Source organism: Salvelinus sp. IW2-2015, linkage group LG28, assembly GCF_002910315.2.
Source record: "Salvelinus sp. IW2-2015 linkage group LG28, ASM291031v2, whole genome shotgun sequence".
NCBI lineage: Eukaryota > Metazoa > Chordata > Actinopteri > Salmoniformes > Salmonidae > Salvelinus > Salvelinus sp. IW2-2015.
Window position 1 is genome coordinate 2,256,437 of NC_036868.1, and position 27,630 is coordinate 2,284,066.

The window sequence follows — 27,630 nt, forward strand, 5'->3', positions numbered from 1 at the left end:
GCTGAAAACTGTTGTTCTGATTAAAGAAGCAATAAAACTGGCCTTCTTTAGACTAGCAGAGTATCTGGAGCATCAGCATTTGTGGGTTCGATTACAGGCTCCAATGGCCAGAAACAAAGAACGTTCTTCTGAAACTCGTCGGCCTATTCTTGTTCTGAGAAATGAAGGCTGTTCCATGCGAGAAATTGCCAAGAAACTGAAGATCTCGTACAATGCTGTGTACTACTCCCTTCACAGAACAGTGCAAACTGGCTCCAACCAGAATAGAAAGAGGGGTGGAAGGCCCCTGTGCACAACTGAGCACGAAGACAAGTACATTAGTGCCTAGTTTGAGAAACAGATGCCTCACAAGTCCCCAACTGGCAGCTTCATTAAATAGGACCCACAAAACACCAGTCTCAACGTCAACAGTGAAAGGCGACAGTGTCTGTGTTCTTTTGACCATCTTAGTCTTTTCTTTTATTGGCCAATCTGAGATACGGCTTTTTCTTTGCAACTCTGCCTAGAAGGCCAGCATCCCGGAGTCGCCTCTTCACTGTGACGTTGAGACTGGTGTTTGTGGGTCCTATTTAATGAAGCTGCCAGTTGGGGACTTCTGGTCCCTCTGTGTTGTGTGTAGTGTGTGTGTGTGTGTGTGTGTGTGTGTGTGTGTGTGTGTGTGTGTGTGTGTGTGTTGTGTGTTGTGTGTGTGTGTGTGTGTGTGTGTGTGTGTGTGTGTGTGTGTGTGTGTGGTGTGTGTGTGTGTAATAATGTATCCTTGAGTGAAAGGGGAAATGGTGGGGACAGAACTTTGAATGTTGTGGTCTAAATCGATACCCTGTATAACAATTTACTGGATTGTTGCAGGAAACTAAATGAATCATTTACTCATGTGTTTCAGTTTCATCATTCACAGCTCTGGGGAGTCAGCACATTGGTCTCAATAGTAGTGTGTGGGACATAGAGAGTGGGTGGTTGTGGGTGGTTGTGTATATGATCGAAAGTGAGGAACATCTCATGTGTGAACAGTTTCCCGTATATGAGTTCAACTGCTGCTGGCAACTGGAAGTGATACATTTGAGAGAGAATACATATACGGACGCACCCAACACACACACACACACACACACCCAATGCACACACACACACACACACACACACACACACACACACACACACACGCTTATCCCATTTCAAACTCTGAATCCTGATCAACATCTGATTCTGATCACACATCGGTAATAGTTAGTTTTGATTTGAAAAGCAGATTTTCGGAAGTGTGTGTGTGAGAGAGAGAGTGAGAGAGAGCGACCGTACATGTGAGTATGTATCAGCGACTTGTCATTCATTACCAGAGCTCTGAAACACAATGTGGGCGACTGCAGTAGGAAGGAGAGTTCATCAAGATAACAACTTCCTTTGACATGTGGCACACATCAATTCATTAAATCAACTCACACACAGAAAAGTGAATAAACACATACAAATTTAAAGTAAGACATGAATTGTCTCTTTTCTGTTATTACTCCACATCGTCAAGTAGTACAAAATCACAAAACCAGATGGTAGTAAATAGAACCCTGTTATAAACATTTGATCACAAATCTCCCTGTCTTTCTGGCTTCCTCAGGTTACAATAAGCTGCTTAATAAATTAATAATAAGGCTGAGGATTTAATAGGTACAATACAAGTCTCATTATATGCTCTCACAATAAGGTTATCATGGTTGTCCCACTTCTTCCCATAGCCTTGAGAGGAAAGACCCCTGTAATGGAGACAAAGCCTTGCTTCAAACAGTCAAGGTCACTATCAGCCACTGTCAGCATGATGGATTATAGGTACGCTGTCTCTTGTACCCTTTCCACACTATAATTTTCGACCAAGCTGTACTTTGCCGGCTATTTCTTTTTCACATTGTCCTTTCCAGTATACGTTTCCAGGAAATAATGTGGATGAATAATCAATCAGGCCAGTGAAGTACAGCTTGGCTTGGGATGTCTAGGCTCAGTAGTGTGAAAAGGTATTAGTTGTTTGTTATATCATATGGCCGACTCCGGTTTGATATGGCCAGCATGCAGAGGGAGGCTGCGATGCTGCAACCTCTAAGGACCGAGGACTACCATGCTGCTGCTGCTTCGTAGAAACCAAGCTCCAGGAACAACACATTCTTATCAGCGCTCGCTTGGTGGCTGGAGGTTCTCATCTCTTGCAGTAGGACGCTGATGTAGGTGTTCCACTTCTCTTTCTCCATCACCATCTTCTTTCAGCGTTCTGCCGCCTTTCTCAGGTCGAACTGTTCCATCTCGGTGTTGATGCAGTGAAGCTCTTCAGCTGAGGGGGTGGAGCCTGAGGGGGTGGGGCCAGCGGGGCAGAAGCCCTGGAGGTGCACCTGGAGGAGGCAGTGGTGGAGTTAGGAGCGTGGACAGAGCGGGCACCGGTGTGGGCGCTCGACAGTGTGCAGGCGCCTGTGGAGCTTAAGGTGAAGATGTTGGGGTGAATCGGGCCGCTGCACAGCCTGCACTGGTAGGGCCTCTCGGCTGAGTGGAGACGCAGGTGGGTCTTCAGGTTGCTGGTGCTACTGAAGCGCTTGCGGCACACCTGGAGTGAGGGAAAAAGATGGAGCACAAAGCAATGAGAGAGGTTAAAATGTTAGATTTCATGCTTGCTAATGTTGGAAAAGAAGCTTGATTAAGCAATGATTTGTAGTCTCATGGGCTTTTTGGGGGGTATGGCATAGTAACAATGTGGGACAGACAGACGGATAGACAGAAACAGACAGACAGGCAGAAAGACAGATACTGTAGAGACAGACATACACAGACAGATAGACAGATTTGTAGTCTCATGGGCTTTTGGGGGGGTATGGCATAGTGACACTGTGGGACAGACAGACAGAAACAGACAGACAGATATTCTAGATAGACAGACACACAGACAGACAGATAGATAGATAAATAGATATTCTAGATAAACAGATAGACAGCCACAGAGATATTCTAGATAAGCAGATAATCAGATATCAGCCTTCTGTACCTGGCACTCATGTGGCTTCTCTCCAGTGTGAACCAGGAAGTGTTTCTGGAGGTGGGCCAGCTGGGTGAAGTCCTTAGTGCAGGTCTGACACCTAAAGGGCCGCTCTCCACTGTGGACACGCAGGTGAACCTGGAGACAGGCAACAGAATAGCAAGGAAGAAGGAAACATAGAATTAAAAATAACATATAAGAAGTGTAAAGACAAAAAACAGGATGAGACAAATCTATTTCATGAAAAGTGTGCGGGCCTTTCTGTTATTTTCATGCATACTTAATTACCCCAGCACCTTAGCTTTTTAAGGATGTGCGTATGCCCACAAACTATTCTATAAACAAATCTATTTAAATGATGATGTCCTGTCAACATAAACTATCATCTAGACATAATGTACTTGCGATCTCCGATATTGGCTATTTAATAGGGGACTGACTGACCTTAAGGTTGGACAGTTATTTAACGGGGGACTGACTGACCTTAAGGTTGGACAGTTTTTTAACGGGGGACTGACTGACCTTGAGGTTAGACAGTTTAACGGGGGACTGACTGAACTTGAGGTTGGACAGTTATTTAACGGGGGACTGACTGACCTTGAGGTTAGACAGTTTTTTAACGGGGGACTGACTGACCTTGAGGTTAGACCGTTTTTTAACGGGGGACTGACTGACCTTGAGGTTAGACCGTTTTTTAACGGGGGACTGACTGACCTTGAGGTTGGACAGCTGCCCGAAGATCTTGCTGCAGACGTTGCACTCGTACCGGATCTTCCCGTTCTTCCGGTGAGCGGGTAAGACAGGGTCTTGTACCCGATGACCCGTCCACCACGTCTGGCCTTCCGCAGTCTACTGCCCCTTCCTCTGCACTGTGGCTGGAACTCAGCAGGGCGGATGTGGGCTTGGAGGGGAGGTAGTCAGAGGAGGCAGCCAGGCCTGCCGGCGGTGAGCCTCCCCTGGGTGCGCGAGGGGATGAGGCCATGGATGAGGCCCTGGAGGTGGCTGGTAGAGGCTGGTCATCGAAGTTGCTGCTGGCAGGGGCATGCTTAGAGTCCCTGAAGTTGTCTGTTGGTGTCACAGTGAGGTTTTTGAGGTATTTTTTTGGTGAGGGCATAAGGTCACCAAGATGTTTGCGCCCACTGGTCGTCAAACAAATTACGTATTTTTTTGTCAGTGCAAAGGGCAGATCTCTGCTGCCATTGGTAAGTGAGAGGTCTTTGTGTGTAGTGGTCAGTGAAACCGGGAGCTCTTTGTGTCCATTGGCTGATGGGTGCAGGAAGTGCGGGTACCCCTCAAAGGGCAGCATGTGAGGTGGAAGTGGTATATGTGGAGCTAGTCTGTCACTGCACAGGGGGTATGTGTGAGGTCGTAGGCTGGTAAGGCCAAGTGGATAGTGAGGTATGAGGTAGGGACTGCACCGTTGACTGGGGTACATCTGGCCTGGCACTGAGGACTCTGGGTAATGTTTGGGTGTGATGGAGATGCCCGGGGGAGGATTGACAGGAAAGTGCATGTGGGGAGTGACAGGGCTTCTGTCCAGGGTTCTTTTGGGAATGGGGGGGCCACAGTATAGGATAGGTGGGTAGCTGGGGTAGACCACACGGGGGCTGAGGGGCAGGACAGGGCTGCAGGTTGGGGACAGTGTGGATTTGGGGAGTAGGGGGGCAGTGGAATGGGGCTTGGTGGGATCCTTCCTCAGGATTTCGGACATGCTGTACCCCCTCGTCCCTGAACTGTTCCCGCAAACCTGGTTTTGCTCTGTAGGACAAAAAAGACACAGACACACATACTTTTTTACTTAGGGTAAAATGTTGTTGCACGAAAGTACCATGAAACTATCATTTGCAGCTTGATGAGTTTAGTCAACTGTACTACGCATGGGATGCACATGACACAATCGCGAGTTGCAGTCTGTCACTCTCTTTTTACAGTAGAACCCATTGTTTATGAGTCAGTGTCCCTCCCTTTTTTACAGTAGAACCCATTGTTTATGAGTCTGTGTCACTATCTTTTTACAGTAGAACCCATTGTTTATGAGTCAGTGTCACTATCTTTTTACAGTAGAACCCATCGCCACAGATACACCACCTGACACGCATACCTTCAGTGTGAGATCATGTCCTTCTCCACTGTGCTCCTATCTATGACATCATGCCATCACTTCTCTAGTTCTCAGCCTCGAAAAGAGGAAATGGCTCCAGTTCAACCAGTTGTTTTCTACTTTTTATGAACTAGTCTCAGATCTCAGACCTGTCAGTCAGCTGTTAAGATCGTCTGCTTCTCACGAACAGACCTGTCCGTGCGCTCTATGGAAGCTGATACTGAAGGTGAAACAATAGTTGGCTGATCAGGACCCAGATTAGGCTGAGGGAGGGAGAGAGTGGTTATAGGAGACAAGTTCCAGCTAGCAGAGCTGTGTGTGTCGGCTGATGAAGGAACTTTACACAGTCACATCCTGACCTAGTCAAATGAAGTCTTGATTCTGTATTCTTTTTGTTGTCAGTTGTGTTATATACAGTAACTCTTAGTTGAAATAAGAGCGTTATATACAGTAGCTCTTAGTTAAATCAGAGTGTTATATACAGTAACTCTTAGTTGAATTCAGAGCACTTCTGTTAAAAGGCCCCTACACTCTGTCCCAAGACCAGACAACATACAACACACACCACACACCCGCCACCCAAAACAACACATTGCACCCACCCACACACACAACACATCACACACACACACTCTCTCTCCTCACACACACTTACACATCCACCCAACACAGGACTCTCTCTTTCTCTCTCACTCAACTCACCTCACTCAAAAGCCGGTGTGTGTTGTGTGTGTTGTGTGTGTGTGTAGCTGTGTGTGTGCATTTTGGGGTGGGGTGATGGTGTGTGTGTGTGTGTTGTGAGTACCATAATGTGATGTGGGGTGGTAAAAAAGTATGTGTGCTGACTGTGTGATCATGATGTATGTGTGTTGTATGTGTGTGTGTGTGTGTGTGTGTGTGTGTGAGAAAGAGAGAGTGTGTATGTGTGCATTGGAAAAAAGGAAACTGAAACCTTGCTTTGAGACCTGAAATTGGTCTCGCCTTACGTCGAGACAAAACCTCTCTTGGTGACACATGGAGCGAGATCTTCTCTCCTTTCTTTGTCTCCCTCCTTCACAAAGGCCTGTGGGTGTGACTTTTATTACTGCTTAAACACCCACACAAAGATTGTGTCAGGCGGCTGGACCTTTGACTGAGCGCTTTCGGCTTTGAATAACCACCCACTTCCACCCAAAGCTCTGGGAAACTCTAGGAATTGCTCCGTTGTGCCGAACACTCATTGATCATATTGATTTTCTCTCTCCTCCACTCACCACAGTGAATACAAGTATCAGAGACTCCACATTGTCCCATTCCTTATTAGATTGGATGAAATGGGATTGGATCTGTTAGCCTGGCCTAGCAGTAAAATGTATTAAGTACATTAGTAGCAGGCTTGATTCTAATATGAATCTGATGTTAGTCGAGGGGGCCACAATACAGCAGTTTGCGTGCTGGAGATAGCTCCTGGGCCACAAGTTTCAGACCTCTGCATTACAAAACGTACCAATTCTCTCTGTGGCGAGCTCTCCAGGGGGTGTGTAGTTGAGTCGGTTGGCTAACTCCAGGCAGTACCACACAAGCAGCTCCTGGCCCGGTGGCACGGCTCTCACCGTGTAGAAGTAGATGGCCATGCCAGTCTGGCACGCCGCCAGGTTCTGGTCCCCGTGACAACGGGCTGGGTTGACGTAGCGCATCCAGTTACTCTTCTCCTCGTCCAAGCCGTCCAGGATGTGATGTAACCGACCCTCTGAAAACACCTGGACAGAGAGAAAGAGAGGATATATATATATAGAGAGAGAGAGATGACATTTACACAACCTTCTCCCCCAGCGCTGAAATCTAAGATATCAATCATCCATTACAAAAACAATAAAAAGACAGGGCTGCCACTCTGATCTGTGCCCAATTAGAATGATCAATTATAATGTTAGAGAACCACTACCACATCTCACTTAAATTGGTACAGCACTCTCACTAACGGGTGCAACCAATATTGCCTCTTACAAGACACTCCTTAAAATATGTTAATGAGCCAGAGACTCTGTCCCAGCCCACAACATTTTCCCACAATGCACCGTAATTAATACTGCAAAACACATTTACAGTATTTTATTGTGCATTCTACAGTGTTTCACTGTTGAAATGACAGAAATGTCTTACAGTGTGCTGTAAAACAAATGTACAGTATTTTACTGTGGATTCTACGGTAATCTACTGTATTCAGTTTATACGGTATCCTACTGTTGAAAAATTACAAAAACATCTAACAGTGTGTCCTACCTATCATATAAGGTGTGTGTGTTTTGGGTGGTGGTGGGGTGGGGTGGGTTTAATCTGTGGGTTTTGGTGGTGGTGGGGTGGGGTGGGTTTAATCTGTGGGTTTTGGGTGGTGGTGGGGTTGGGTGGGTTTAATCTGTGGGTTTTGGTGGTGGTGGGGTGGGCTTAATCTGTGGGTTTTGGGTGGTGGGGTGGGCTTAATCTGTGGGGTTTGGGTGGTGGTGGGGTGGGCTTAATCTGTGGGTTTTGGGTGGTGGGGTGGGCTTAATCTGTGGGGTTTGGGTGGTGGTGGGGTGGGCTTAATCTGTGGGTTTTGGGTGGTGGGGTGGGCTTAATCTGTGGGTTTTGGGTGGTGGTGGGGTGGGGTTAATCTGTGGGTTTTTTGTGGTGGGGTGGGCTTAATCTGTGGGGTTTGGGTGGTGGTGGGGTGGGCTTAATCTGTGGGTTTTGGGTGGTGGGGTGGGGTGGGCTTAATCTGTGGGTTGTGGGTGGTGGTGGGGTGGGCTTAATCTGTGGGTTTTGTTTTTGACATTGATCACCGACTGGAATGACAGTATGATGACTCTACTCGAGTCCGCTCACAACTGACTGTGCAAAGTTATACCACTCTAACTTCAATCAGACCTATGTTCCCATACAGCGCACCTAAATGACTACACATTCCTGGAGAGCAAAAAAGTCGGTCGAATTTACACAACGACCAATTACAGTGTTTTCTTACAAAAGTCCCTCTCAGACTACATTCAGTTGGATCTTTCTCTCTGGTTTTCTGCTCTATCACTCTTTCCCTCTTACTCTGCTATGCTCTTTACATCACTTTGTTTGCTGGTCTTTGTCTGGAAGCCGTGTTATTTGCAGATTGACTCATGACTTTAGTGTCCAGGTCATCTATGTTGATCTCATGTCTGTGTTGTGGCCCCGTTGTTTAGATGGTGTGTCGGGACTGTATCTGTAGGTCTGTGTCATCAGGACTATGCTGTTTGCAGGCCTACGCCCGTTAGCTGTGTTATTTGCATGTGGAAGTCGTGGCTCGTAGACCCTAAGCCACTGACCACTAGTCAGTGTGTTTGTGTGTGTGTTTGTGTGTGTGCTACAGTATGTGTTTCCCGGCAGTGAGACCATGGCACTGCCGAAAGTAGCGGAGAGAGGAGAACCACGGTGTCAGTGAAACTAAACAGCTGTGTGTGTAACCTCATGCTGCCTTCTCACCAATGAGCAAACACACATTATCATACACAGTCTTTACAGGAAATTTAAAAAATGACAAACGGCTGGCATAAAAACACACACACACACACACACACACACAAACAGATATTACACAGGATGTGAGACCACAAGTGCCAATTGTTGCCACCCCTCCCCCTTTTTAGAATTTAATAGGATATGACCAAAATGAGTTCCTACAATGCCCCTCATTTACCCTCCAGAAGTAATTCCTGTTGGCATCTTTGGGCACCGTGTCATTGGTGTAGCTCTGGCCAACCAGAGGGCCGAACCGCGTCCCCTTCGGAATGAGCTCCCGACTGGTCACCCCAAGCACCTGTACCACACAGGAAATTACATCATCAAACAATGGACCATTCAGAAGATAAGATGACAAAGCAAATGCCCATTGAGAAAACTGAGAGTAAGATTCTCTAGAATACAACCTCTGACTGTCATGTCAGATCTATGGTAGTTCCAGCTAACTAGCCACACACCAGGAAACTGCTTCCTTTCTTTCAAACATGTTATTGTAAATGTTTCATACAGACTAAACCAACAATAACACACAAATGTATATACAGTTGAAGTCGGAAGTTTACATACACCTCAGCCAAATACATTTAAACTCAGTTTCACAATTCCTGACATTTAATCCTAGTAAAAATTCCCTGTCTTAGGTCAGTTAGGATCACCACTTTATTTTAAGAATGTGAAATGTCCGAATAATAGTAGAGAATAATTTATTTCAGCTTTTATTTCTTTCATCACATTCCCAGTGGGTTCCCAATTAGTACTTGGTAGCATTTCCTTTAAATTGTTTAACTTGGGCAAATGTTTCAGATAGCCTTCCACAAGCTTCCCACAATAAGTTGGGTGAATTTTGGACCATTCCTCCTGACAAAGCTGGTGTAACTGAGTCAGGTTTGTAGGCCTCCTTGCTCACACACACTTTTTCAGTTCTGCCCACACATTTTCTATAAGATTGAGGTCAGGGCTTTGTAATGGCCACTCCCATACCTTGACTTTGTTGTCCTTAAGCCATTTTGCCACAACTTTGGAAGTATGCTTGGAGTCATTGTCCATTTGGAAGACCCATTTGCGAGCAAGCTTTAACTTCCTGACTGATGTATTGAGATGTTGCTTCAATATATCCACATCATTTTCTTTCTCATGATGCCATCTATTTTGTGAAGTGCACCAGTCCCTCCTGCTGCAAAGCACCCACACAACATGATGCTGCCACCCCCGTGCTTCACGGTTGGGATGGTGTTCTTTGGCTTGCAAGCCTCCCCATTTTTCCTCCAAACATAATGATGGTCATTATGGCCAAACAGTTCTATTTTTGTTTCATCGGACCAGAGGACATTTCTCCAAAAAGTAAGATCTTTGTCCCCATGTGCAGTTGCAAACCGTAGTCTGGCTTTTTTATGGTGGTTTTGGAGCAGTGGCTTCTTCCTTGCTGAGTGGCCTTTCAGGTTATGTCGATATAGGACTAGTTTTACTGTGGATATAGATACTTTTGTACCTGTTTCCTCCAGCATCTTCACAAGGTCCTTTGCTGTTGTTCTGGGATTAATTTGCACTTTTCGCAACAAAGTACGTTCATCTCTAGGAGACAGAACGCGTCTCCTTCCTGAGCAGTATGACGGCTGCATAGTCCCATGGTGTTCATACTTTTGTAGTATTGTTTGTACAGATGAGCGTGGTACCGTCAGACGTTTGGAAATTGCTCCTAAGGATGAACCAGACTTGTGGAGAACGACAAATATTTTGCTGAGGTCTTTGCTGATTTCTTTTGATTTTCCCATGATGTCAAGCAAAGAGGCACTGAGTTTGAAGTTAGGCCTTGAAATACATCCACAGGTACACCTCCAATTGACTCAAATGATGTCAATTAGCCTATCAGAAGCTTCTAAAGCTATGACATAATTTTCTGGAATTTTCCAAGCTGTTTAAAGGCACAGTCAATTTATTGTATGTAAACTTCTGACCCACTGGAATTGTGATACAGTGAATTATAAGTGAAATAATATGTCTGTAAACAATTGTAGGAAAAATKACTTGTGTYATGCACAAAGTAGATGTCCTAACCGACTTGCCAAAACTGTAGTTTGTTAACAAGAAATTTGTGGAGTGGTTGAAAAATGAGTTTTAATGACTCCAACCTAAGAGTATGTAAACTTCCGACTTCAACTGTAGATTGATGGGGGGAACAAGTAATTTAATCCATTTTAGAATAAGTCTGTAATGTAACAAAATGTACAAAGGGAAGGGATCTGAATACTTTCCATATGCACTGTACACGTAATTCAATCATCTCATCCAAACTCTGTGAAGTGTGAAGACTTTCCCAACATTTCAGCACACATAAAGTAAACCAAGCCAATAGAAAAAGACAGGTTAGAGGAAGCTTTTATGAAAAGAGTCTCTCAATGACAACTGGCATTCACTTTGAGAGTGTGAAACGGAGAGCTGTCCTCTCACACCGTAAATATTTCATGAGTTAATCAGAACACAACTCTTGTTCTCGCTCCTGAAGGTGTTAATTGTGAAACTTACCCCCTCTGTCTCTAGCCTCCTGGGCGGAGATGAAGGGATAGGGTGTTGTTGGACACACCCCTATCATATCGGGAAACCAACGGCACTAAACCCTAGAGGACCTATAGTCATGGTAATGGCTGACTCATACTGTCACCTTTGAAGATAGATACAGGGCTGTATGTATGCTGTATAATACAGTCCATTCGGAAAATGTTCACTTTTTCCACATTTTGTTACGTTACAGCCTTATTCTAAAATTGATTAAATATTGTTTTTCCCACTCAATCAACACACAATACCCCATAATGATGAAGCGAAAACAGGTTTTTATAAATGTTTGCAAATGTATCTTATTTACATTAGTATTTAGACTCAAACGTCAGCTCAGGTGATCATCCTTGAGATGTTTCTACAACTTGATTAGAGTTCACCTGTGGTAAATCCGACTGAGTGGACATGATTTGGAAAGGCACACTTCTGTCTATATAAAGTTCCACAGTTGACAGTGCATGTCAGAGCAAACACTAAGCCATGAGGTCGAAGGAATTGTCCGTAGAGCTCCAAGAAAGGATTGTGTCGAGGCACAGGCCTGGGGAAGGGTACCAAAAATKTTCTGCAGCATTCAAGGTCCCCAAGAACACAGTGGCCTCAATAATTCTTAAATGGAAGAAGTTTGGAACAACAAACACTCTTCCTAGAGTTGGCCTCCCGGCCAAACTGAACCATCGGGGGAGAAGGGCCTTGGTCAGGGAGGTGACCAAGAACCTGATGGTCACTCTGACAGAGCTCCAGAGTTCCTCTGTGGAGATGGGAGAACCTTCTAGAAACACAACCATCTCTGCGGCACTCCACCAATCAGGCCTTCATGGTGGAGTGGCCAGACGGAAGCCACTCTTCAGTAAAAGGCACATTGACAGTCTGCTTGGAGTTTGTCAAAAGGCACCTAAAGATTTCTCAGACCATAAGAAACAAGATTCTCCAGTCTGATGAAAACAAGATTGAACTTTTTGACCTGAATGCCGTGTGTCACGTCTGGAGGAAACCTGGCACCATCTCTACAGTGATGCATGGTGGTGGCAGCATCATCCTGTGGGGATGTTTTTCAGCGGCAGGGACTGGGAGACTAGTCAGGATTGAAGGAAAGATGAACGAAGCAAAGTACAGAGAGATCTTTTATGAAACTTGCTCCAGAGCACTTAGGACCTCAGAATTGGGCAAACCTTCACACTGAATATCCCTTTGAGCATGGTGAAGTTATTAATTAAACTTAGGRTGGTGTATCAATACACCCCGTCACTACAAAGATACAGGCGTCCTCAGGGATTTCACCAAGAGGCCAATGGTGACTTTAAAACAGTTACAGAGTTTAATGGCTGTGATAGGAGAAAACTGATAATGGATCAACAACATTGTAGTTACTCCACAATACTAACCTAATTGACAGAGTGAAAAGAAGGAAGCCTGTACATGAATAGAAGTATTCAAAAACATGCATCCTGTTTGCAACAAGGCACTAAAGTAATACTGCAAAAAATGTGGCAAAGCAATTCACTTTTGTCCTGAATACAAAGTGTTGTGTTTGAGGCAAATCCAATACAACACATTACTGCATACCGTACCACTCTCCATATTTTCAAGCATAGTGGTGGCTGCATAATGTTATGAGTATGCTTGTAATCGTTAAGACTGGGAAGTTTTTCAGGATAAAAAAGAAACGGAATGAAGCTAAGCACAGGCAAAATCCTATAAGAAAACCTGGTTCAGTCTGCTTTCCACTAGACACTGGAAGATGAATTCACCTTTCAGCAGGGCAATAACCTAAAACACAAGGCCAAATCTACACTAGAGTTGCTTACCAAGAAGACAGTGAATGTTTCTGACCTACAGTTTTGACTTAAATCTACCTGAAAATCTATGGCAAGACCTGAAAATGGTTGTCTAGCAACGATCAACAACCAATTTGACAGAGCTTGAAGATTTTAGAAAATAATGATGGGAAAATGTTGCACAATCCAGGTGTTGAACGCTCTTAGAGATTTACACAGAAAGACTCACAGCTGTAATCACTGCCAAAGGGGTTACTAACATGTGGCACCTGAATCAGGTGATTTTTAATCCCTGGTCCTTTCACACTTAGAGTACTGTCCAGTTATATGGTCATCTGCAGCAAAGAAAGATATATAAAAAAGTTTCAAATGGCTCAAAACATGGCTGCCAGATTAGCTCTATCCGTATGAATATTATCCAAATGCATCAGAATCTCTCATGGCTTTACTTTAAAACCATATTACTATGCAGTCTTCTGAATGTTGGCTTTTGTTTATTAAACACAGTATTTTTCAGKSCAGTTAGTACATACTAGCAACACACATAACCACCAAACCAGACAGGCAAATTCAGGGCAGCTAAGACAACCCAAGCCAAGAACAAATCACCTTAAATCTACAGTTTTATATAGAGCCATAGCTGAATGGAACTCTTTACCAATCCATATTTCTCAGGCAAAAAGTCAATCCACCTTCAAGAGAAAAATAAAAGAACATATAATGTGATAGACCATATGACTGAACAGGAAATAGAAAGCATCAACTGAGTGTAAATGTGTTTCCTGTCAGATATTTTAATTRTCTGTATTGTCTACTTGTTGAATGTTTGTGAAGTCTTGATTTGTGGTTGTTTGTAATGTCTTGTTAATTGGTTTTGGACCCCAGGAAGATTAGCTAGCGTTACGGCGTTAGCTAATGGGGATCCTAATAAAAATTACAAATGTAAATTCGACATTTATCTATTTCATTATCAACACATTATGGGATATTGTGTGTAGATTGATTAGGGCTGTAACACACAAACAATGTGGAATAAGTCAAGGGGTACTGTATGAATACTTGTATATACAGTATCGATTTTTATTCTTCTAACACCTAAACCCTTAATCTAACCCTTAATCTAACTTTAGCCATAACCCTAATCTTAACCCCACACCCCTAAACCTAAACCTAACCCTAATTGTAACCATAAACCTAACCCCAAAGCCTAAAATAGGCTTTTCCTTGTGGGGACCGGCAAAATGTCCCTACTTGTCAGAATTTTCCTTGTTTTACTATCCTTGAGAGGACTTCTGGTACCCACAAGGATAGTAAAACCAAACACACACACACACACACAAGATAAGAGTTATATTGTCTATATACTATTTTTCAGTTAAATGTCAGTCTATTACTTTCCGTGCTGTCTGAATGGTGGATGGACTCTCCTAGTCCCATACCACCCCAGACTACACCTGTAATTCCCCCTAGTCTTTAGCATAGTCCAGACTCCAGACAGACATCATTAGAGGGTGATGGGGATGCTGGTATGTACCTGAACACACCTGGACTCACATTCCTCTGATTTTACAGAGAGTCACCACTTTTCGCTCATTCTAGGGATTACACCACAGGTGGCTGGTGGCACCTTCATTGGGGAGGAAGGGSTCATAGTAATGGCTGGAAYGAAGTGAATGGAATCCAACAAGTTCAAACCCATGGAAACCATATGTTTGATACCACTCTATTCACTTTATTCCAACTATTATTATGAGCCATCCTCCCCTCACCAGCCTCCTGTGGATTACACTGTCTGTTTGTGAAACCTATCCTCTCAAAGCAGCAGGCAGCATCACCGAGCATGGAGTAATCCCCATACTGACGCCAATGCACTGACTGACTGAACGAGCACACACCTCACAAACAGGGAAAAGACCCTGACTTGAACCAAGTCAAAGTGTTGCAAAAAGTGATTGTATATTCACATTGACAAACGCTGCCCATGCCATTAGATTAGACACACTTTGATTCGGGTCATGTTCGAATACTCTGAAAATGCATACTACCTCCCTTGATGCTATCACTGATTTGGACAGATGACATCGATTCAGTGGAACCCCTCACTTTCACCTATCCAATCACCTTAGATCTGGGATCACTTCAAGGAAGGGTGTTAGGAAGGATCCATTTGGAAAGAATTTAAATAATGGCCTTATTCAGTCTCCTGTTCAGTAAAGGGGGGAATCCTAACTTCTGCTTAAAGTAAAACAATTTACTTTGTCTCCCATTGACATCATTGCATGACTGTGTGAAAATTCTACTTAAGYACAAGTTAAGGATTCGCCCCTTAAACATCAAACCGCACAACCACGTTCTTTCTTTCATGTTGATCAAGCTAGCAGATCCACTTCTCCTCGATCCTCATAGATACAGGAGGTGGGTCTCAGTGTCTCCGCTTTACGGTTTAATGGTAAGGTAGGGGACAATGGGAACCGGGAATGTAAAGTAACAACTAATCATAGTGACCTAAGGCTGTGAAGACAGAATCTGCGTCCCAAGTGGCACCCTATTCCCTTTATAGTGCACTACTTTTGAACAGGACCCCTAGGGAATAGGGTGCCAATTGGGATGCGCTCATTGTCTATTGTCTTTGTATGTTCCTTAAAATGTACATAGCGAGGAAGAGACACAGAGGGAAAAACTGGCATTAGAAAACGGTGTGTCAAGCATTTCCTCCCCCGAGGAAGGATGGAGGGGATGGGAGGATGTCGGAGTGATGGAAGTGGACTTTTCACAGAACATATAGTACACAGTTGTATACACACACACAAACACTAGAAGGCCCCCACAAAGAAACATCATGCATGGCCACTCACTCGATGACACACACACGAAAACACAAACACTCACACACCTGCATGCAAATGCCAACACTCTCTCACTCTCAACTCTCACTTGTAAAATACATCCCCCATATACAGGAAAGTGTGGTGTTCAGAATACCTCTGCAGAGTCAAAGCAGCGTTTCAGGACCAGGTTTCGGGGTAGAGACCTCTCAGCCGTGGTCTTGTCCCGGTTCTCTGGGTGGTTCTCCAGTTCCTCATCCAACGTGTGGTCCTTCACAATGTAGGTGCACCTCTCCTGAAACTCAGCTTCACTCCAGTGGGTYATGTCTGGGTCCTGAGGGTCTGAGTCCGACATGGTCGGGGTGGTGACCACTGTGGTGTGAGGTGAAGGGGAGCTATCTGAGGTTAACATAACTGTGCTGTGCTGGGAGGAGGCCTAGAAGAGATAGAAGAAGAAGGATAAGAATGGGATAATGACAACATAAGATCATTCTAATGTGCAATAGCCCAAGTAATCAGGGAAGTCATGGACTTCCTGTTTTCACTTTCTTTTATCTCTCCAAGTTCTGCCTTATTTATTTTTGTTCTCCTGTTCTCCTCTCTCTCTCTCTCTCTCTCTCTCTCTCTCTCTCTCTCTCTCTCTCCCTCTCTCCCTCTCTCCCTCTCTCCCTCTCTCCCTCTCTCCTGCTGTCCTAAGCAGTGGAAAACCATTGTGGAAAACAAACAGCGGATAAAGTGTGCTGAAGGAGGAAGCTCTCCTCTGTCTTGAATAGAGCTAAATGTGGAAGTAAGGAGGCCGAGGTGTGAGACAGAGAGGAAGGAGATAACAGCGGGATACGAGGGCTGTCGACCCTAACTAAGTGTCCCACCGAACACTAACGGACAAACAAACTTCAAAGGGTAGCGTCCATCCCTCCACCATGCATCCACCCCACCATCGCTGCCCCCTGTTCCAAACATCCTGTAAGCGTCCAAAACAGGACCCCAGGTTTCAGGAAGAGGTCCCTGTGCACGTCAAATAAGGAGCGTCAGCCACCACTTTCACAAGGAGGAAACCAGTATTACCAGTGAATCAGCTCAGACTTCCTCTCTATACTGACTGGGACCTGGCTCTTGTCCCAGTTACTTGTATGTATGTCTGTCTGTCTCTCGGTGTGCCTGTGTCTGTCTGCCTGTGGTGTTCTGACCTGGACATTTTCTTTTCAGATTGTCCTTTCCAGGCCGGTTCCGGCACCTATGATGGATGCAGGACCAAGCCAGTGGAGTACAGCTTGGCCCGACTCCACTCAGTAGTGTGAAAAGGTTTTAATTAAGACTGGACAAAGCCATGAACACAGAAAGACTGGATGGAGTTAGTCTGAAAAATGAGTTAAAATCCTAGATCCATATAGTGCCTTTGCAGAGTTAAAATCCTAATCCTAGATCCATATAGTGCCTTTGCAGAGTTAAAATCCTAATCCTAGATCCATATAGTGCCTTTGCAGAGTTAAAATCCTAATCCTAGATCCATATAGTGCCTTTGCAGAGTTAAAATCCTAATCCTAGATCCATATAGTGCCTTTGCAGAGTTAAAATCCTAATCCTAGATCCATATAGTGCCTTTGCAGAGTTAAAATCCTAATCCTAGATCCATATAGTGCCTTTGCAGAGTTAAAATCCTAATCCTAGATCCATATAGTGCCTTTGCAGGTAAACGCAGAAGTTTGGGTGGAATACAATCAGAAGATAGCTGGTGGTTTTATGTGTCATTTATCAGACGCTTTTATCCAAAGGGACTTACAATCATTTGTGCATACATTTTCCATATGGGTTGTCCTGGGAACCAAACCCACTACCCTGACGTTGTAAACGCCATGCTATACGAACTGAGCTACAGAGTACCAGTTTGTCTTTTTATCCCAGTTGAGGGAAGATAAAGTTGAAGTTTCCCAACGTTTCTTATCTTCACTTTAAATCACCAGTGATATCATATTATAAATTGGGTTGTTCGAGCCCTGAAGGATGATTGGCTGACAGCCGTGGTATATCAAAACATTTATTTTTACTGCTCTAAATATGTTGGTAACCAGTTTATAATAGCAATAAGCAATAATGAATTAGAACACAAATAATTACATCTTCTCTAGAACTGTACACTGATCGGCCAACATTGATGGATGACATTTCACAATGTGTGTATCGTACGCACCACCGCCGAGTGGAATGACTGTCACAACGGACAGTGACAGCTCACTCTGAAACCATGAAACTATGAAACTGACAAAGCAGAAAATACACTATGAAACTATGAAACTGACATAGCAGAAAATAAACTCTGAAATCGATGCATGATGATTCAAAGCCACACAGCTGTGGCCTCATGAGAAAACATCGCCACATGAACTTTAGAGGAATAATGTGAAATCTGTGTCGTGAGTGACTAAAAACACAGGCTTTCAGATACTTCATGAAAGCCTACAACTCCAATATCACAATATCTGTATCCTTGTAAGACTGTCGCACCAAATTAATCAAAATAAGACCTTTTGAATGAGACGAGCAAAGTGAAATCTGTGCTGTGTGTGAAAACAACTTTGTGACTGAAACCCTAATTTATACACACACACACACATACACACACACACACAGACCTGGTAACAAATAAGAGGGTGGTGATGATGAATGAATACTTACTGTGAAGCCTTGAGAGGACCCACACATAGGACAGGTTATCTGTGTCCTCCTCCAGTGTCTGAGTGTGCTCCCTTATCGTTACTTCATCTACTCTGCGCTCTCACTTCGTCGCAATCATCTCTTTCATCTGCGACTCTTATCTCGTTCTGCGCTCTCTCATCTCTCTCTCTCTCCTTGTCTCTCTCTTGCTCTCTCTCTCTTTCCTTTTCTCTTTCTCTCTCCTGTCTGGTGAGGTCTGTATCATGCGTGTACCTGTTGATACTGAGTGACAGTGGTGTCTCTCTCTCTCTCTGGTGCGTGTGTGGGTCTGCCCCCTCTCTTCCTCCCGCCCTCTCTCCTCTGTGTATGACTCCTCCTTGGGGGCAGTGATCTGTTCATCTATCGCTTATTCACTCACTCTCTGCCCCGGGGTATCAGGGCTGAGATAAAACAACAAGCGCTTTCTCTCCAGGAGGTGCGTCTCCTGTCACACAGACATGTTCCGGTTCAGACACATCTATCTCCATTATATTCTACTGGGATTCTGACCCACCCCCCAAGGATACTGTGCTACGTTGTCTTTGTAGGCCTAAGTCAAGGTTCATGGAAACAGTGGAGCTACGAGAGTGTTTGTTTGAAAGGATTCTAAGAAATCCACATTTTCTTGTCAGTTCTTTGAAACAGAGAGTTGAATTCAAATTGAAACCGAGACTTTGGTTCGTTTCCAAACGACGACCATGACCATGATTTCGAGGTTAAATGTAAATGTTTGCTACAAGTTCTGCCTAGAGACAATTATATAGGCTAGGTTTATAACTCTCATAACCCTATAACTCTTATAACCCTAGAAGGCCAGCATCCCGGAGTCGCCTCTTCACTGTTGACGTTGAGACTGGTGTTTTGTGGGTACTATTTAATGAAACTGCCAGTTGAGGACTTGTGAGGCGTCTGTTTCTCAAACTAGACACTCTAACGTACTTGTCCTCGTGCTCAGTTGTGCACCGGGGCCTCCCATTTCTCTTTCTAGTCTGGTTAGAGCCAGTTTGCGCTGTTCTGTGAAGGGAGTGGTACACAGCGTTGTACGAGATCTTCAGGTTCTTGGCAATATATTGCCTGGAATAGCCTTAATTTCTCAGAACAAGAATAACTGACGAGTTTCAGAAGAAAGGCCATTGTTTCTGGCCATTTTGAGCTTGTAATCGAACCCACAAATGCTGATGCCCCAGATACTCAACTAGTCCAAAGAAGGCCAGTTTTATTGCTTCTTTAATCAGAACAACAGTTTTCAGCTGTGCTAAAATAATTGAAAAATGGTTTTCTAATGATCAATTAGCCTTTTCAAAAGATAAACTTGGATTAGCTAACACAATATGCCATTGGAAACAAGGAGTGATGGTTGCTGATAATGGACCTCTGTACACTTACAGTTGAAGTCGGAAGTTTACATACACCATAGCCAAATACATTTAAACTCAGTTTTTTGTAATTCCTGACATTTAATCATAGTAAAAATTCCCTGTCTTAGGTCAGTTAGGATCACCACTTTATTTTAAGAATGTGAAATGTCAGAATAATAGTAGAGAATTATTTATTTCAGCTTTTATTTCTTTCATCACATTCCCAGTGGGTCAGAAGTTATACACTCAAATACACTCAATTAGTATTTGGTAGCATTGCCTTGAAATTGTTTAACTTGGGTCAAATGTTTCAGGTAGCCTTCCACAAGCTTCCCACAATAAGTTGGCAGTGAAATTTTGGCCCCATCCTCTCTGCAGAGTGGTGTAACTGAGTCAGGAGTTTGTAGCCTCCTTGCTCACACAGCTTTTTCAGTTGCTTCCCACAAATATATCTATAGGATTGACGGTCAGGGCTTGTGGATGGCCACTACAATTACCTTGACTTTGTTGTCCTTCAGACATTTTGCCACAACTTTGGAAGTAGCTTGGGGTCATTTGTCCATTTGGAAACCCATTTGCGACCAGCTTTAACTGATGTCTTGAGATGTTGCTTCAATACATCCACATATTTGTCCTTTCTCATGATGCCATCCATTTTTGGAAGTGCATCTAGTCCCTTCCTGCAGCAAAGCACCCCCCACAACATGATGCTGCCACCCCTGTTCTTCACAGTTGGGATGGTGTTCTTCGGCTTTTTTTCTACGGTATTATTGACTGTAGTTTTAGTCTTTTTCCATGTGTAACTCTGTGTTGTTGGTGTGTCGAATTGCTAGGCTTTATCTTTGGCCAGGTCGCAGTTTGCAAATGAGAACTGTGCTCAACTAGCCTACCTGGTTAAATAAAAAGGTGAAATAAAAAAATAAAAAAATAAAACTGGGAACAGCCATACTTTATATTTGAGCTAACAGGTTAGTCTTGCTGGTAACAGCCATACTTTCATATTGAAGCTAAAGCAGGTTAGTCTTGGTGGTAACAGTCATACTTTATATTGTAAGCTAAGCCAGGTTAAGTCTTGGCTGGTAACAGCCTATACTTTATATTTGAAGGCTAAGCAGGTTAGTCTTGCGTTGTAACAGCCATACTGTATATTTGAAGCTAAACAGGTTAATCTGGCTGGTAACAGCCATAACTTTATATTTGAAGCTAAGCAGGTTAAGTCTTGGCTGGTATACAGCCATACTTTATAATTTGAAGCTAAGACAGGTTATCTTGGTGGTAACAGCATAACTTTAATTTGAAAGCTAAAGCAGGTTAATCTTGGCTTGTAACAGCCATACTTTATATTTGAAGCTAAGCAGGTTAGTCTCTGGCTGTAACAGCCATACTTTATATTTGAAGCTAAAGCAGGTTAATCTTGGCTGGTAACAGCCATACTTTATATTTAACTAAGCAGGTTAGTCTTGGCTGGTAACAGCCAATACTTTATATTTGAAGCTAAGCAGGTTAGTCTGGCTGGTAACAGTCATACTTTATATTTGAAGCCTAAGCAGTTAGTCTTGGTTGTAACAGCCATCCTGTTATATTTGAAAGCTAAGCAGGTTAGTCTTGTTTGGGAACCAGTCATACTTTATATTTGAAGCTAAGCAGGTTAATCTTGGCTTGGTTAACAGTCCATACTTTAATTTGAAGCTAAGCAGGTTAGTCTTGGCTGGTAACAGCCATACTTTATATTTGAAGCTAAGCAGGTTATCTTGGCTGGTAACAGCCATACTTATAATTTGAAGCTAAGCAGGTTAGTCTTGGCTGAACAGCCATACTTTATATTTGAAGCTAAGCAGGTTAGTCTTGGTCTGTAACAGCATACTTTATATTTGAAGCTAAGCAGGTTAATCTTGGTGGTAACAGCCATACTTTATATTTGAAGCTAAGCAGGTTAGTCTTGGCTGTTAACAGCCATACTTTATATTTGAAGCCTAAGCAGGTTAGTTTGGCTGGGTAACAGCCATACTTTATATTTGAAGCTAAGCAGGTTAGTCTTGGCTGGTAACAGCCATACTTATATTTGAAGCTAAGCAGGTTGTCTTGGTTGGTAACAGTCATACTTTATATTGAAAGCTAAGCAGGTTAGTCTTGGTTGTAACAGCTCATACTTTATATTTGAAGCTAAGCAGGTTAGTCTTGCTGGGTGTAACAGTCATACTTTATATTTGAAAGCTAAGCAGGTTAGTCTTGGTGGGTAACAGCCATACTTTATATTTGAAGCTAAGGCAGGTTAGTAGTCCTTGGTTGGTAACAGCCATACTTTATATTTGAAGCTAAGCAGGTCAGTCTTGGTTGGGTAAAAGCACCCCCGCCCTTCCTTTATATTGAAGCTAAGCAGGTGTAGTCTTGGTTGTAACAGCCATTCTTTATAGTTTGTAAGCTAAGCAGGGTAAGTCTATGGCTGGTAACAGCGCATACTTATATTGTAGCTAAGCGTCGGTAAGTCATGGCTTCGTAACAGTCATACTTTAAATTGAAGCTAAGCAGGTAATCATGGCTGGTAACAGCCATACTTTATATTTGCTAGCTAAGCAGGGTGAGTCATGGTTGGTAACAGTCATTACTTTAAATATTGAAGCTAAGCAGGGGTAATAGTATGGCTGTAACAGCCATACTTTATATTGTAGCTAACAGCGTAAGTCATGGTTGGTAACAGTCATACTTTTAATTTGAACCCTAAGCAGGGTAAGTCATGGCTGGTAACAGCCATACTTTATATTTAGTAAGCTAAGCAGGGTAAGTCATGGTTCGTAACAGTCATACTTTATATGTGAAACTAAGCACGGTAAGTCAATGGTTGTAACAGTCATATTTTATATTTGAAACTAAGCAGGTAAGTCTTGGTTGGCAACAGTATATTTATATTGTAAACTAAGCAGGGTAGGTCCTATGGTTAGAGTTTGGATGGGAGACTTATAACAAGTCAGCTGTAGATTGATCAATTGCCTGGTTATAGGAGATGCTATTGGTACTTTTTTTGTACGTGGAAGTTGAAGACCTGATATTCGCTTCAAATCACCAATATCAATCGCATTTTCAAGGAAAGTGGTTAGTATAATGTGTCAATTACCACAAATCAATCCTTTTAACTTCAGAAACAAAAGGTTGGCATCTTTTTGCAAATTCAATATTTATCTTCAATGCATTGCATAAGCAACAAGTAAGTATGTTCAACATAACTTGTTCCAAATGTGCCCAAGATAGAATGGTGTTTTTCGCCCAGTGGGGTAGTTTCACAAAACCAAAGCATGTATTGCGGTTCTCTTAAGGAGGTGTTATAACGTCGAGTTAGAGAAGCCGGGATTGTTACGCATCCATACCTCAGGGTTCAACCTACTGCTGATGTTCCTTAAAAGGTCATAAGGCAGTGACTTGTAGCTGCCCTCTGCTCCAGCCTCTACTACCTTTATCTGTCTGTCTGTCTGTCTTCTTGTCCTGTCTGTCTGTCTGTCTGTCTGTCTGTCTGTCTGTCTGTCTAGTCTGTCTGTCTGTCTGTCTGTCTGTCTGTCTTGTCTGTCTGTCTGTCTGTCTGTCTGTCTGTTGTCTGTGTTACAGGGGATTGGGAAAAAGCAGAAGACATATTTCCCATCCTGTATGACTAATAAAGTATATTTTATAGTGTTGTGCCCACTGTTCTCTGGTACCGGAGCAGCGTTTGACTTGGCAGGATGCCAGCCAGCTCTGACAGCTGATTTAAGGATTTACTTCCACAGACTTGTCAAGCGCCACGCAACACTACAAGTGCCAACAACATACCAAGCGTACGCAAAACACTACAAGTACCAACAAACACTATCAAAGTACCAAACAAAGACTACAAGTACCAACAAGACTACCAAGTGCCAACAAGACTACCAAGTGCCAACAACACTACCAAGTGCCAACAACACTACCAAGTGCCAACACACTACCAGTACCAACAACACTACCAAGTACCAACAACACTACCAGAGTACAACAACACTACCAATGCCAACACACTACCAAGTACCAAACAACACTACCAAGCGCCAACACAACACTACCAATACCAACAACACTACCAAGTGCCAACAACACGTACCAAGCCCAACCAACTACCAAGCAACACTACCAAGTGCCAACAACACTACCAAGCGCAACGCAACACTACCAAGGCGCCAACAACACTACCAAGTGCCAACAACACTACCAAGTGCCAACAACACTACCAAGCGCCAACAACACTTACCAAGCAACACACCAAGTGCCAACAACACTACCAAGCGCCACGCAACACTACCAAGCGCCAACAACACTACCAAAGCCAACAACACTACCAAGTACCAACAACATCTACCAAGTGCCAACAACACTACCAAGTGCCAACAACCACTCACCACAGTACCAACAACACTACCAAGTGCCAACAACACTACCAAGCAACACTACCAAGCACCAACAACACTACCAAGCGCCATTTTGGTACGGGTTCATTTTTAACCCTTTTTGGGGTGTGTCAGTCTACTGATACAATATCACTCGCTGTAATAGCCTCTCTCTCTCACTCTTGTTTTCTTTTTCCTGTGTTGTTTTTACGCCAGTGTCTTTCCTCGCTCGTATCCTGGTCTACTCACCACACTTCACGGGTAATAATTAGAGCCGTTGACAAGAAGTGCTGTGTAATGTAGAGTCCACTTCTGTCTCTCGCTCCCCTCAGACATCTCATTCATCACATTCTGTTGAGAGGGAGTTGTCTTCTCATCATCTGTCCTCCCAGGAAATGACTTCTATCCTTCACACACATGCATATATGAGTGGTACCTGTTGGCAAATGATGTTTGTATATATATATTTTTAAATGTAACCTTTATTTAACTAAGCAAGTCAGTTAAGAACAAATTCTTATTTCCAATGACGGCCTACCCCGGCCAAACCCGGACGATGCGGGGCAATTGGATCCCTTTGGGATTCCCAATCACAGCCGGTTGTGATACAGCCTGGAATCAAACCAGGGTCTGTAGTGACGCCTCTAGCACTGAGATGCAGTGCCTGAGACCGCTGCGCCACTCTGGAGCCCATGTTACTGACACCATGAACATTTACTACAGTAAGACTAGCTGAGATCCATACAAAGATTATACTCAAAATTACTGCAACAAATGTTAGTATGTCATCTGAGTGAGTCAGTCAGTCAGTCAGTCTGTTGACATGTTTGTCTGCCTGCCTGCCTGTCTGCATGCCAGTCTGTCTGTCTGTCTGTCTGTCTGTCTGTCTGTCTGTCTGTCTGTCTGTCTGTCTGTCTGTCTGTCTGTCTGTCTGTCTGTCTGCCAATCTATCTGCCTGGATGCCTGTCTCTCTCTCTTGCTGTCTGTCTGTTTGACATACTTGACCTTCCGTCCGTCCGTCCGTCTGTCTATAATGACAGAGTGTGAAGGAATGTGCTATAGGTAAGTGTCTGGAGCAACCGTGGAGTAGTTAAATATAACACAGATTTTACAGTATGCACATTTGATTGATTGATAGGGCACATTCGCTATACAACGCAAGTTTTTGTGACAAAATCGTCAGCAAAGTTGAAAATGCGATGGAAACCCATTGACAGTGCCTTCAGAAATTGTTCATACCATTTGACATATTATTTCAAATTTTGTTGTGTTAGAGGCTGAATTAAAACAAAAAAAATCTCAACTGTCTACACACAATACCACATAATGACACATCTTTCATCTTTATGGCAGTCTAAAAAAGTTGAGTGTGTCTCCCGTCTCCTCCCGTCCACTCCCGTCTCCTCCCGTCCTCTTCCCGTCCACTCCCGTCTCCTCCCGTCCTCTTCCCGTCCACTCCCGTCTCCTCCCGTCCTCTTCCCGTCCACTCCTGTCTCCTCCCATCTCCTCCCGTCTCCTCCTTCAACAAAACAGAAATGGAATGTGTCAGATAATGTCATTAACTGTCATTCCTTAGATATTTCCTGTGAAGAAAGTGCCATTAACAAAGGAGTAAATCCGATAGTTTAATATGATGGAAAGTTCCCAGACACCGTAGAGAGAGCCTCTATTTCACAGGCAGAAGCAGGGACGCCTTTGAGGGGCCTCTGCAAATGGCCTTTATAAAGGGTTAACCCTGTAATCACCACTGTTGCATCTGTCTGTACCTGCCTCGGGACATTTCTCGCAGGGCTCGCTGGACCAAATATCTACCACCCCTTCTGTCACACCTGGTGAGCGATGACAATGCTTCTACACTGGGGTTGTTTGGCGATCCACAGAGGGTCACTTTTACGACTCCTGTTCTTTCTAACTGTTTTATGGCTCACTTTTGAGGAAAATATTTTGCATTCTGAGTGTCCCTATTGGTCACTGTCCCCTCCCTCCCTCTCTCTCTGCTCCACTTTTCGCTCTCTGTCTGTCTGTCTGTCTGTCTGTCTGTCTGTCTGTCTGTCTGTCTGTCTGTCTGTCTGTCTGTCTGTCTGTCTGTCTGTCTCCATCTCTCTTCCTATCTGTCTTTCTGTTGTAATTTCTTTCTCTCTCTGCCTGCCCCATTCATTCTGCAGTTGAGAAATAACTCTCTCACGCTCTCTATTTCTCCACCCCTCTCTTTTTCACCATTTCATCAGGTCTCCCTCCATGTCATCTTCCTCCTCCCTCCTGTCTGATCTGCTGTTGACAGGACGTTGGTTATTATTATTGTGATTTCAGTCAGAGGAGGAATGCTGGTAGGGAGAGGAACGACTGTGATAAAGGAGCCTTGACGATATCACCCACCAGGACCAAGACACACTGCTTCTGTACTGGACTGGACTGAACTAGACTGGACTGGACTAGACCGGCGATATCACCCACCAGGACAAAGACACACTGCTTCTGTACTGGACTGAACTAGACTAGACTGGACTGGACTAGACCGGCGATATCACCCACCAGGACCAAGACACACTGCTTCTGTACTGGACTGGACTGAACTAGACTGTACTGGACTAGACCGGCGATATCACCCACCAGGACMAAGACACACTGCTACTGTATTGGGCCTCATTTCCCAGAGCCTCCGTAGCGTTGAGACCATCGTTAGAACCCTCTTACCATGTATCTTTAGTAGCCAAGTTGTTTCCCAAAACCATCGTTACTAAAGTTGCACTTGAAAACACTTTTAATTTATCGACTGCCTCAGACCACATGTAGAACAGTGTCGTTAGATGCTTTCTTGCCCTTCTGCGTCACTTTATACACAGAAAATCTCCACTAAACACAGAATCTAGAGGTTCATCTGTCTCTCTGTGAAACCGATAACTTTAGAAAAAGTTGACTACAAATACAGYGTKGCCAATGTCTTTGCAATTGTTACAAACAAGCGAAGAATAACACAATGCTTCAAAGGAAAACCGAGATGGGCCTATATATTTTGATCACATTGAAAAACATTTTATATTCATTCAACTGAATTCTATTTAGCTAATTCTAGGCTACTGTCTGTCATTTTTGTCTCAATATATTTCATGATGTGTAACAAATCAAGATTTAGCACATGATTAAGGTGTAAGCATTTGGAATAAGCAGCCTCAATATTTGCAGCCATAGATGGTAACATCTCTCTAGTAGCTGATCCRTAGTCAGCATTAGAATTATTCCACAATACTAAGGTAAAATTTTAAAGGAGGAAGCTGATCCGAGAGCAGCGCAGCTTTTCTTTCGATCCTATCARTATCAATACTGTCACGGCTGTTGAAAGGAGAGGACCAAGGTGCAGCGTAGTAAGCGTACATTTTCTTTATTTTAATCAAAATGACGCCAAAACAATAAACACTACAAAAACAAAC

At 43.7% G+C, this 27,630-nt stretch overlaps 1 pseudogene; it reads right to left on the bottom strand.

The window, feature by feature from the left end:
* Positions 1 to 761: 761 nt before the first annotated feature.
* Positions 762 to 18,521, bottom strand: LOC111954178 (PR domain zinc finger protein 1-like; annotated as a pseudogene).
* Between the last annotated feature and the right edge of the window lie 9,109 nt (positions 18,522 to 27,630).